Below are 10,759 nucleotides of genomic sequence, written 5' to 3' on the forward strand. Positions count from 1 at the left end.
CAGATTGGGCAGGTAAAGCAAAAAAAAAATTTAAAAAAAATGAATAAAACCCAAATTCCAAGCGTAGAGAAGCTGCTGTGGGGTTTTTTTGGGGTATTTTTTTTATTTTTTTTTTTTGGAAGTTCAGTTATCGCATCTATGAGAGGGGTTTCGCACCTGAAGCGGCTCCTCCCTCCACAAAAAAATGAAATTAAGTTAAAAACATGAACTCAGAGCCAAAGCGCTGCTGAGAATTGGGGCGTTTCTAGGACTTGCAGCGTTCCCAAGCTTTGCTTTTTTCCCCTTTTTATTATTTTTTCCCTTTTCTTTCTCCCTTCTCCTCACCCTCAGAGCACATTTGGTGGACACATGTCCGTCTCTTTTTGTATTTATTTGGTGTTTTCCCCCCTTTTCGCACACTTTGGAGGTCGCTTTTCCTTCCCCGGGCTGCTTTTCCTGCCCTGCCCCATGTGGCTCCCAAAATCTTCGCTGATTTTGGGGCTGAGCCCCCTCTGCTCTGAAAATTCGGGAATTTTGGGCCTCTCCCCGGTTGTTTCCCGTGGATGATGAAGATGCTGGGTGGGATGCAGGAGGAGTTGATGTTTGGAGGGAATTTTGGCCTCAAAAGCGATTATTTCTCCCCAATTTTGGGCAGGATTTGGCGGCGTTGGGGTGGGATCAGGAGTGGCCTGCTCCTCCTTCACCCTCCCCGTCCCTTTTGGGTTCAAATTTGAATTTTCCTGATCCCAAATCCAAACTTTGGCTTTCGTGTGCCTTTGGGATGCGCCTGGACCCCAAAATCCTCGTGTTCCCAAAATCCCATGGATCATCCATCCATCCATCCATCCATCCATCCATCCATCCATCCATCCATCCATCCATCCATCCATCCCCACTCCCAAAATTTCATTTTTTGGGTATTCCTGGCCACACTTCCCCTCCAAACCCCCTGGCACCACAGGAGCCACAATTTGGGGTTTTATTTTTAACCTTTAAACCCGTCCTTTCCGATTTGTTCCCGCAGATAGTTCGGGGTTTCGAGGGGGTAAAAAAGCAGATTTTGGGGTTTTCCAATGGGGTTTTTTAGCTATAGGATGATTCAGTAGAGTTTTATATATGGGATTTTTCAGTAGAATTTGATATATATGGGATTTTTCAGTAGTTTCCCATGGGATTTTTAGCTATGGGATTTTTCAGTGGAGTTTCCCAATTGGGATTTTGGCTGTGGGATTTTCCAATCAGGTTTTTAGCTATGGGATTTGTCTGTGGGGTTTTAGCTGTGGGGTTTTAAAATAGAGTTTTCCAATTGAGTTTTTCCCTGCCGGATTTTTTCAGTGGAGTTTTCCCAGTGGGGTTTTTGGCCATGGGATTTTTTTCAGTGGTGTTTTCACCTATGGGATTTTTAAATAGAGTTTTCCAATGGGATTTTTAGCTATGGGATTTTCCAATGGGTTTTTTAGCTATGGGGTTTTTCAGTGAAGTTTTATAGATGGGATTTTTCAGTGGAGTTTCCCAATGGAGCTTTTTGGCTATGGGATTTCTCAGTGGAGTTTTATATATGGGATTTTTCAGTAGAGTTTCCCATGGGATTTCTACATATGGGATTTCTCAGTGGAGTTTTACATATGGGATTTTTCAGTGGAGTTTTACATATGGGATTTTTCAGTGGGGTTTCCCAATGGAGTTTTTGGCTATGGGATTTTTCAGTGGAGTTTTACATATGGGATTTTTCAGTGGAGTTTTATAGATGGGATTTTTCAGTGGGTTTTTAGCTATGGGATCTTCCAGCAGAGTTTCCCAGTGGGGTTTTTAGCTATGGGATATTTCAGTGGAGCTTTTCAGTGTTTTACCTGTGGGATTTTTTAGTGTTTTTTTTTTATCTGTGGGATTTCCCAGTGGATCTCCATCCATGGGATTTCCCAGTGGAGTTTTATCTGTGGGATTCTTCAGTGGAGTTTTTATCTATGGGATTTTTTCAGTGGGGTTTTCATCTATGGGATTTTTGCCTGTGGGATTTCCCAGTGGATCTCCATCCATGGGATTTCCCAGTGGAGTTTTATCTGTGGGATTTTTCAGTGGGATTTTTATCTGTAGTATTTCCCAGTGGATCTCCATCCATGGGATTTCTCAGTGGGATTTTTATCTGTGGGATTTCCCAGTGGCGTTTTTAGCCACGGGATGAGCTCCTCGCTGCGGTGCCAACAGGTTCCAGCCCTTGCCTGGAGCATCCCGGCTCCCGGGGGCTGGAATTTCAACCTCGCCCCTCTCCCCCCATCCCAGGAGCTCTGGTTTCCACCTGCACCATTTTTGGGGCTTTTCTACCAACAAGATGCGTTTGTATGGAATTATTTGGGGTTTTTTTGTGGGTTTTTGTTGACCAAGCCTCCCTTTTCCTGTGAGGTGTCACCATCTCCCATTTCCCACCCTGCCACAGGTCACGGGCTGAGCACAGGCTTCCTTTTTTTATAAAAAAAAAGGAAAAAAATGAATTCCAAATACAAAAAAAACCCCAACCCTGCCCGTTTCTGGTGCAAAAAGGAAGCGAGAGGAGAGTAAACAGGAAAGCGCAGCTCTGACCGTGCAGGTAGGCGGGGATTTTCATTTTCCTGGGCATTTTTCATCCTTTCTCGCCCTTCCATGGCACACGTCAGGCACGGGACCGTCGCTCCTTCCGCAGCTGCAGAGCACAGGACAAACACAAAGTGCTTTCATTTCGCTCTCGGGCCGCCCGGGACCTCCAGCAGAGGCAAATTCGGGGTTAAAATCGAATATTGGTGTGAAATTTTCCGGCTCCGGGTGGGGGAAACCTCGGGGTTTAGGGCTGAGCGCTGAAATTTGGGGGGTTTTGGCCCAAAAATGCCAAGTGAGGACTTTTCCTGCGAGCTCACCTGCCTGGCAGTGTCTGTCCCTAAAAAAAGTCACATTATAACAAATTCTCCTTTTTTTTTTTTTTTTTTTTGTCCCCTTGTTCTGTGTGTTCACCCTGGAGGTTTCCTGTCATCAACAGGGATTTGAAGGGGGAAGAAAAAACCCTAAATCATCTTTTTCTGCCCCAAAGCCAAGGTTCCCCAGCCTGCCAGAGCCCAGATGAGAATCTGGATTAATTACAACCCTCATCAAGCCGCCTTTTTTGGGGGGAGGGTCCCCCCATGCCCAGGGTGCTGCTGAGAGGTGAAAAAAAGGTGAAATTTCACCCATAAAATTCAAACCCGGGGTTTATTCAGCAAGAAATGAGCGGGGGTGGGGACGGGCGGAGGGGAGAATTTGTGAGGTTTGGGGCGGGGGTGTGTAAAAAGCAGCTGGAGGTTGTAATGCCGTGCTGAGGCCATCTTGAATGTCATTTATTTATTTTATTTTAATTTTTTAGGCTTTTGTTTTTCGCAACTTTCGCGGTGTTTAGGCCTTTTCCCCACTCCGCTGGGTGAGGTGCAACATTAAATTTTAAAATTAAAATCTCCTCCCCCCCCGAGGAAGCCTCGTCTGGCACTAAACCCCCCCGTAATAATAACAAAAAAATAAAACAAAACAAAAAAAAATACCAACCCACTCCGGCCTCGCCTGGCGCCTTATTTTATTCACCCAAAAACCCGATAAAAATCAGTTAAAGGATTTAATTAAGAGAACGAAATGAAAACGAAGGGGCACAAATGAGCCGGGGCGAGAAACAGAGAGGAGAGAGAGAGAGAGATAAAAAAAAAAAAAAAAAAAAAAAAAAAAAAAAAAAAAAAAAAAAGCGCACCAGAGCTATTCTAAACGATTAAATCGCCATTTTAACAGTATAATGGGGTTTGCATTCTGAGGAGGCGATCGGAGCTCATATCTCATCAATAATTCATCGCCGGGATCAAACCGGGGTCAGCAGCGCGGCCGAGCCCGGCAGCAGCGCCCGGAGCCGGGGCCGGGGCGGTTCTGCGGGGAGCGGCGGCTCAGACCGGCCTTTTTTGGGGTTTTTTTGTTGTTTTTTTTTGCCAGCGGACCGAAGCTCTGCTGGCAGAGGGAGGGGGAGGGCGGCCTCCGATCCGCCAACAATGCGCTGATTATGCTGGCGGGGATCGCGGGATCTCCGATTTTCCCCCCTCTCCTCCTTCTTTCCCCCACCCTCCTTCTTTTTTCCCCCTCTCCTCCTTTCCCCCCCTCCTCCTTTTTCCCCCCTGCTCCTTTATTTTCCCTCTTCCTCCTTTTTCCCCCTCCTCCCTCTTTTACCCCTCTTTTTCTGCTTCTTTACCTCCCCCTCCTCCTCCTTTTTCTCCCCCTCCTCATTTTTTCCCCCTCTCCTCCTTATTTTTCCCCCTCTCCTCCTTTCCCCCACTTCTTTGTTTTCCCCCCTTCCTCTTTTTTCCCCCCTCCTCCTTTTTTCCCCCCTCCTTTATTTCCCCCTTCCTCCTTTTTTCCTCTCCTTATTTTTCCTCCCTCCTCCTTTTTCCCCTCTCCTCCCTCTTTTACCCCTCTTTTTCTGCTTCTTTCCCTCCCCCTCCTCCTTATTTTCCCCCATCTCCCTCTTTTCCCCCCATCTCCTTCTTTTTCCCCTCCTCCTTTTCCCCTCCTCCTTCTTTTCCCCCATTCCTCTTTCTCTTGCCCCTCTTTTTGTGCTGTTTTTTCCTCACCCTTTCTCCTGTTTTCTCCTTTTTTCCTCCCCTTTTCTGCTTCCCCCCCTTTTCTCCTTCCCCACCTTCCTTCTTTTCCTCCTTCCCTTTCTGCCTTTCCCCCGCCCTCCTGCTTTTCCCCCCTTTTCTTCTTTTTCTCTCCTTTCCTTCCCCCCCTTTCCTCTTTTTCTCCCGTTTCCTTTCCCCCTTTCCTTCTTTTCCCCCTTTTCCTTTTCCCCTCTCCTCCTTCTTTCCCTCCCACCTTTATTTTTTTTATTCCCTGACCACAGCACTGAACTCAGGGACGCTGCGGCTCCCCGAGCCCGGGCTGCAATTCCTGGATTTCATTTTTATCCCGATTCTTCTCCCAACTCTGCCCCGATTCTCCCCCCGGTTCTTCCCCTGATTCTTCCCCGATTCTCCCCTCAAATCTCCCCTGATTCTCTCCCCAATTCTCCCCCGGTTCTTTCCCCAATTCTCCCACGATTCTCCCCTCAAATCTCCCCCGATTCTCCCCCCAATTCTCCCCCCAGTTCTCCCCTGATTCTCCTCCCAATTCTCCCACGATTCTTCTCCGTTCTCCCCCCGATTCTTCTCCCATTTCTCCCCCCGATTCTCCCCCAGTTCTCCCCAAATTCTCCCCTGATTCTCCCCCGATTCTCCCCCGATTCTCTCCCCGATTCTCCCCTGGTTCTCCCCTCGATTCCCCCCCGGTTTTTCCCCGATTTCCCCCCGATTTCCCCCCGATTCTCCCCGGATTTCTCTCCCCGAACCCCCCCCCCCCCATTTTTCCCCGATTCTCCCCCATTTTTCTTCTCGATTCCCCGGCGTTTTTCCCCGATTCCCCCCGGATTTCTCTCGCCGATCTCCCCCAGCCCGCCCAGCCCCGCCGTGACCTCTTCCCCCACAGCCCGGCCCTCCCCCACAGCTGAATTTCAGCCTGGGAAATTCTCTTTTTCCTGGAACTGCTCTCGCTTTCCCACCAGCCCCAACCCTTCCCTCTTCTGAGTATTTTTCCCTCTCTATTTCCCCCTTCCCTCCCCCTTTTTCCTCCTTTCCCCCCTTTTTTTCCTCCCCACCCCCTTTTTTTTCCTTCCCCCCCTTATCTTCCCCCCTTTTCCCCTATTTTTCCGTACTTTCTCCCTTTTCTCCCTTATTTCCCCCCATTTTTCCTCCTCCCCCCTTCCCCCCCTTTTTTCCCCTTCCCCCTTTCTTTCCTTTCCCCTCCTTTTCCCCAATTTTCCCATTTTTCTCCCCTTCCCCCTTTTTCTCCTCCTTTTCCCCCTTTTATCCCTAATTTTTCTCCTCCTTTCCCCCTTTTTCCTCCCTCTTTCCCCCATTTTTTCCTCTCTTTCCCCTCTTTTCCCCCTCTTTCCCCCCTTTTCTCTCCCTTTTTCCCTTTTCCCCCTCATTTTTTCCCTCCCCCATTTTTAATAAGACAATCAAACCAAACCAATAATTAAAAAACCCTCTCCATTAAGATCTCCCCATTAAAACCCCCCCCCCCCAAAATGACTTTTCAGCGCTTGGCTCCTCCTCTTTGGGATCCCTTCCCAACCCTGGGATGGATTTGGGAGTGAAATTTCCTTTCCGAGCTGATTTTCCGCCCCTTTTTCAGGTGAAATAAATGATATTTGGAAGGAGGGTGATAACTTAACTCGCGAGGTGTCCAACCCGCCGCGCTTTCCCCGTGTTCTCTTCCCCTAAATAGCTTTCAAAAAAAACCTATTTTGACAGCGAGCGTTGAAAGAAGGGGAGAACCCGCCAGGTTCTTTGGTTTTTTTGGTGGTTTTTCCTTTGATTTATCTCTTTTTAACATGTGCAGCGATATATACACCCGCGGATAGAAATATAAACACGTATAAATATCTATATTTATACACCCTTCACGTCCAAACAAACCGCAGCGCCGGGATTTTGGGATTCGCTGCTGGAGGGGGATTTTGTTGGGGGGGAAAAGGGAATTTTTAAAGTGTTTTTTTGGGTTTTTTGGGTGGGGAATTGGGCGAGCGGAGGCTCGGGCTGGCCTGTAACGCGCCCGAGCAGCCAGCAGAGCTCGCTTCACACCAAGTTCACGGCCGGGCTGCGGCCGCCGCGACCCCTCCGGGACCCCCGGGACCTTCCAGGGTCCTCCGGGGACCACCCCAGGGTCCCTCCGCGACCCCTCCGGGACCCCCGGGACCCTCCGGGACCCTCCGGGGACCACCCCAGGGTCCCTCCGGAACCTCCGGGGCCCCCGGGACCCTCCTGGACCCTCTCGGGATCTCCCCCGAGACCCTCCGGGACCCCCGGGACCCTCCGGGACCCTCCCGGGACCCTCCGGGGACCACCCCAGGGTCCCTCTGGAACCTCCGGGATCCTCTTGGATCCTCTCAGGATCCCCCACGGAACCCTCCGGGACCCCCGGGACCTTCCGGGATCCTCCCGCGACCCCTCCGGGACCCTCCGGGACCCTCCGGGGACCACCCCAGGATCCCTCCGGGACCCCCGGGACCCTCCGGGGACCACCCCAGGATCCCTCCGGGACCCCCGGGACCCTCCGGGACCCTCCGGGGACCACCCCAGGGTCCCTCTGCGACCCCTCCGGGACCTCCGGGACCCTCTCGGGATCCCCCCCGGAACCCTCCGGGACCCCCGGGACCTTCCGGGGACCCTCACCGAGGCCCTCCGGTAACCCGGGACCCTCCTGGATCCTCCCGGGATACCCCCCGGGACCCCCGGGATCCCCCCGGGTCCTCCGGGGACCCTCCTCGACCCCCGGGATCCTCCGGGATCCCCCCCCGGAACCCTCCGGGACCCCCGGGACCCCCCCGGATCCTCCTCAAAACCTCCCCGCGCCTTAAAAAAAAAAAAAAATCTCATAAAAATGTGTGAAAAGAAAAGTGATCTGGGTAATAAAATTTAAAATATCGGCGGGATTCGCTGGGTAATAACGGGAAAAATCTCAATAAAATGGTATTATTTATCATATAAAAGTGATAGAAAGAATAAAACTCATAATATCAGGTGAATTCACTTGATAATAAAAGGAAAAATCTCAGTGAAATTATATTATTTGTCATATAAAAGTGACATAAAGAATAAAAGTCAAAGTATCAGGTGAATTCACTTGATAATAAAAGGGAAAATCTCAGTGAAATGATATTATTTGTCATATAAAGTAATATAAATAATAAAAATATCAGAAAACTATTCTTATTTAGCGCAATAAAAGTAATATAAATAATAAAATTAACAATATCAGTGTCATAGCCTTATTTGTCTTTTATTGATCGCCAAAAAAAAAAAGAGAAATAACGCTGTGAAATGTTAAGGGGAATTTCTTTTTTTTTTGTCGCTTCCTGATACTTTAGATAAAGAAGTGGAAGGAAAATCAGAAATATCTGATATTTCAGATAAGGGAGGAGATAAAAAAACCCAGATATTTGCAGATAAGCGAGAGATGCGCAGACAAAATTCGGATTTTTTTCTTTTCTCCTCTAGGGATGGAGGGCGAAAAAATGGCCAAGAAATGAGAATTAATTTGCATTATTCTGCACTATTTATCATTATATTTTGTATTATTTGGCACTATTTGGCATTATTTTGCATTATTTCATTATTTTTTGGTATTATTTCAGCATTTTCTGGCATTATATGGCATTAAACTGTATTATTTGGCATTAATTGCCATTATTTTGGCATTATTTTGTGTCATTCCACATTATTTTGTATTTTTGGCATTATTTTGGCATTATTTTGTATTTTTGGCATTATTTTGGCATTATATGGCATTATTTTGTATTATCTGACATTATTTTGGCATTATTTCGTATTTTTTGACATTTTTGGACGTTATTTTGGCATTATTTTTTATTCTTTCTCATTATTTTGTATTGTTTGGCATTTTGGGGCACTTTTTTTCGTTTTTGGCCATGATTTTTGTCCTTTTTTTGGCTTTTGGGCTGGAAGGGGCGGGATTCGTCCTTGGCAGCGCCGAGCGGCCGGAACGGGGTCAAAAAGTTGAGGGTCAAAAGTTGAGACCGAGCGCGAGTCGGGCTGGGCGGTGGGAAAAGGGAAAAAAACCACAAAAAAATCAAAATTCCAATAAAAGAAAGAGAGGGGGAGGAAAGGCGGGAGGTGGGGCTGGGGGTAAAGGTGGGAAATGGGTGGGAAATGGGGAAAAACGCGTGGAAAAAGCAAATTGGGAGCGCCGAGGGGTGAAAAGGGAACGGGAAAAAAAAAACAACTGGGAAATGGAGGAGGGGTTTGGAAAGGGATTGAGAATTAAAATCGAGTCAATGAGAGGAATGATGTAAAGTGAAATAAAGTAAAATAAAATAGCAAATAAATGAATTAGAATAAAAAGGATAAAATTAATAGAAATAGTAAAAAAAATTTAATTTAAAAAGGAAAATTAAATTAAATTAAATTAAATTAAAAGTAAAAATAAAAATAATTTAAAAATTTAAAATAAAAATAAAAATAAAAATAAAAATAGAAATTAAAAAAATTAAAAATAAAAAAAATAAAATAAATACAATATAATATAATAAAATTTAAAAATAAAAAATTAAAAAAATAAAATAAAAATTTAAAAAATTAATAAAGCCCAGACTGGCAGAGGTCTCTCCCACGAGAAATTCAATTTTTTCAGAGGAGCCCCGCGCCGAGCGGGATCTCGGGAATCGCTTTGGTTAAATCCGAACCAGTTTCAGTTCTCCGGGAAAAGGGAAAAGGAAAAGGGAAAAAGGAAAAGGAAAAGGAAAGGGAAAAGCTGCCGGGGGGAGCGGATTGGGAGCGTGGCCAGAGCCGGGAAAACCCGCGCGAGTTCTGCTCCTCCTCCCACCCCCATGGGAACCCGAGAGAATTATTTTATTTTATTTTATTTTATTTTATTTTATTTTATTTTATTTTATTTTATTTTATTTTATTTTATTTTATTTTATTTTATTTTATTTTATTTTGTTTTGTTTTGTTTTATTTTATTTTTTATTTCTATTTCTAATATTTTAATTTTTATTTTATTTATTTTTTTTATTTTATTTTATTTTATTTTTAATTTAAAATTTTATTTATTTATTTATTTATTTTATTTACTTCCTTATTAAATCCTATTTTTCCCATTAATTTCCCCTCCTGGCCACCCTTTATTCCCCCTCCCCTCCATCCACACCCCTCCCGAGGCTCATTTTTCCCCGGCGGGGCGAACATTAGAGCCCTGGGAAAGGCGCGCTGGAAAATCCATTTCCTCGGATTGGCGGCCGAGGTGAAAAATCCGGGAGAAATTAAAAAAAAACCCAAAAAAACCCCGTTTTGTCGGGCCTGATAAGGACGGGCTTTAATGAATTTACTCGGGGTTTACTCGCGGTGTACGGACCGCGCTTATCTGCGCTCCGCACCCGCTGCCAATAAAAACCATTTGTCGGGTATTAAACGAGCAGGTAGCGTTTGGCGGCAATAAAAAAAATAAATTAAAAAAACAGCAAAAAATAAATTAAATATTCTCTATAAATCCATTTCTTTCCAGGCGCCTCCCCCATTCCGCCCCGCGATTCTCGCTCCCCCACGGCAGCGTTTAAATTTCAATTTAGGGCCGCGAGGGGAGGGCAGAGGAAATTAAAGGCGTCATTTGCGGCGAGATTTGGGATTTATCTCCCTGGCCTGGGCTCGGGATTTTTCTGGCGTTTTGGGGTTTTTTTGTTTTTTTTTGTTTTTTCCCTCTATTATGGTTTTTTTTCCCGCCCGCCAATCGATTGAATACGCTTTTTAATCGCGATTTTCTTCCCCAATTCGCCCTTTATGGCCGTGTCGGAGCTGGTGGTAAAAGCGGGGCTGAAAAAAGGGAATTCCCGCAGGGCTGCGGACCCCGACCCTGCCCGCAGCTCCTCGCGTGCCAAAATATTCGATTCGCCAAAATATTCCATTTTGCGGGGCGTATTGATGAGTTTAGGGATGCGCGCCGGGGTTAAAAATGTGAATTTTCCGCCTGGCAAAGCAGGTGTGGGCTCATCCCCACCTCTCTGCCCGGCCTTTATCCGCCTCGGGGTTTTTTTATTTATTCAAAGTTCTGCCCTCAATAAACCCCTCAGACCTGCGGTGGGAGAAATCCCACCCGAATTCCCAAAAAAAAAAAAAAAAAAGGAAAACCAGAAAAAGAAGTGCTAAGGAGGGGAGAAGCAACTGGAAAAGGAGAATTAAAAAATTTAAAAATTAAA

General features: G+C 46.1%; 1 long non-coding RNA gene across 1 annotated transcript in view; it reads right to left on the reverse strand.

The window, feature by feature from the left end:
* LOC115490683 (uncharacterized) overlaps window positions 1–10,759 on the reverse strand; it is a 39,596-nt gene that overhangs the window by 24,107 nt on the left and 4,730 nt on the right. The window contains exon 2 of the long non-coding RNA XR_012052069.1: window positions 2,557–2,656. This is a non-coding gene — a long non-coding RNA (uncharacterized lncRNA). The remainder of the gene's footprint in view (window positions 1–2,556; window positions 2,657–10,759) is intronic.

The sequence above is a fragment of the Taeniopygia guttata genome, chromosome 27 (assembly GCF_048771995.1).
Source record: "Taeniopygia guttata chromosome 27, bTaeGut7.mat, whole genome shotgun sequence".
In the NCBI taxonomy this organism is placed as follows: domain Eukaryota; kingdom Metazoa; phylum Chordata; class Aves; order Passeriformes; family Estrildidae; genus Taeniopygia; species Taeniopygia guttata.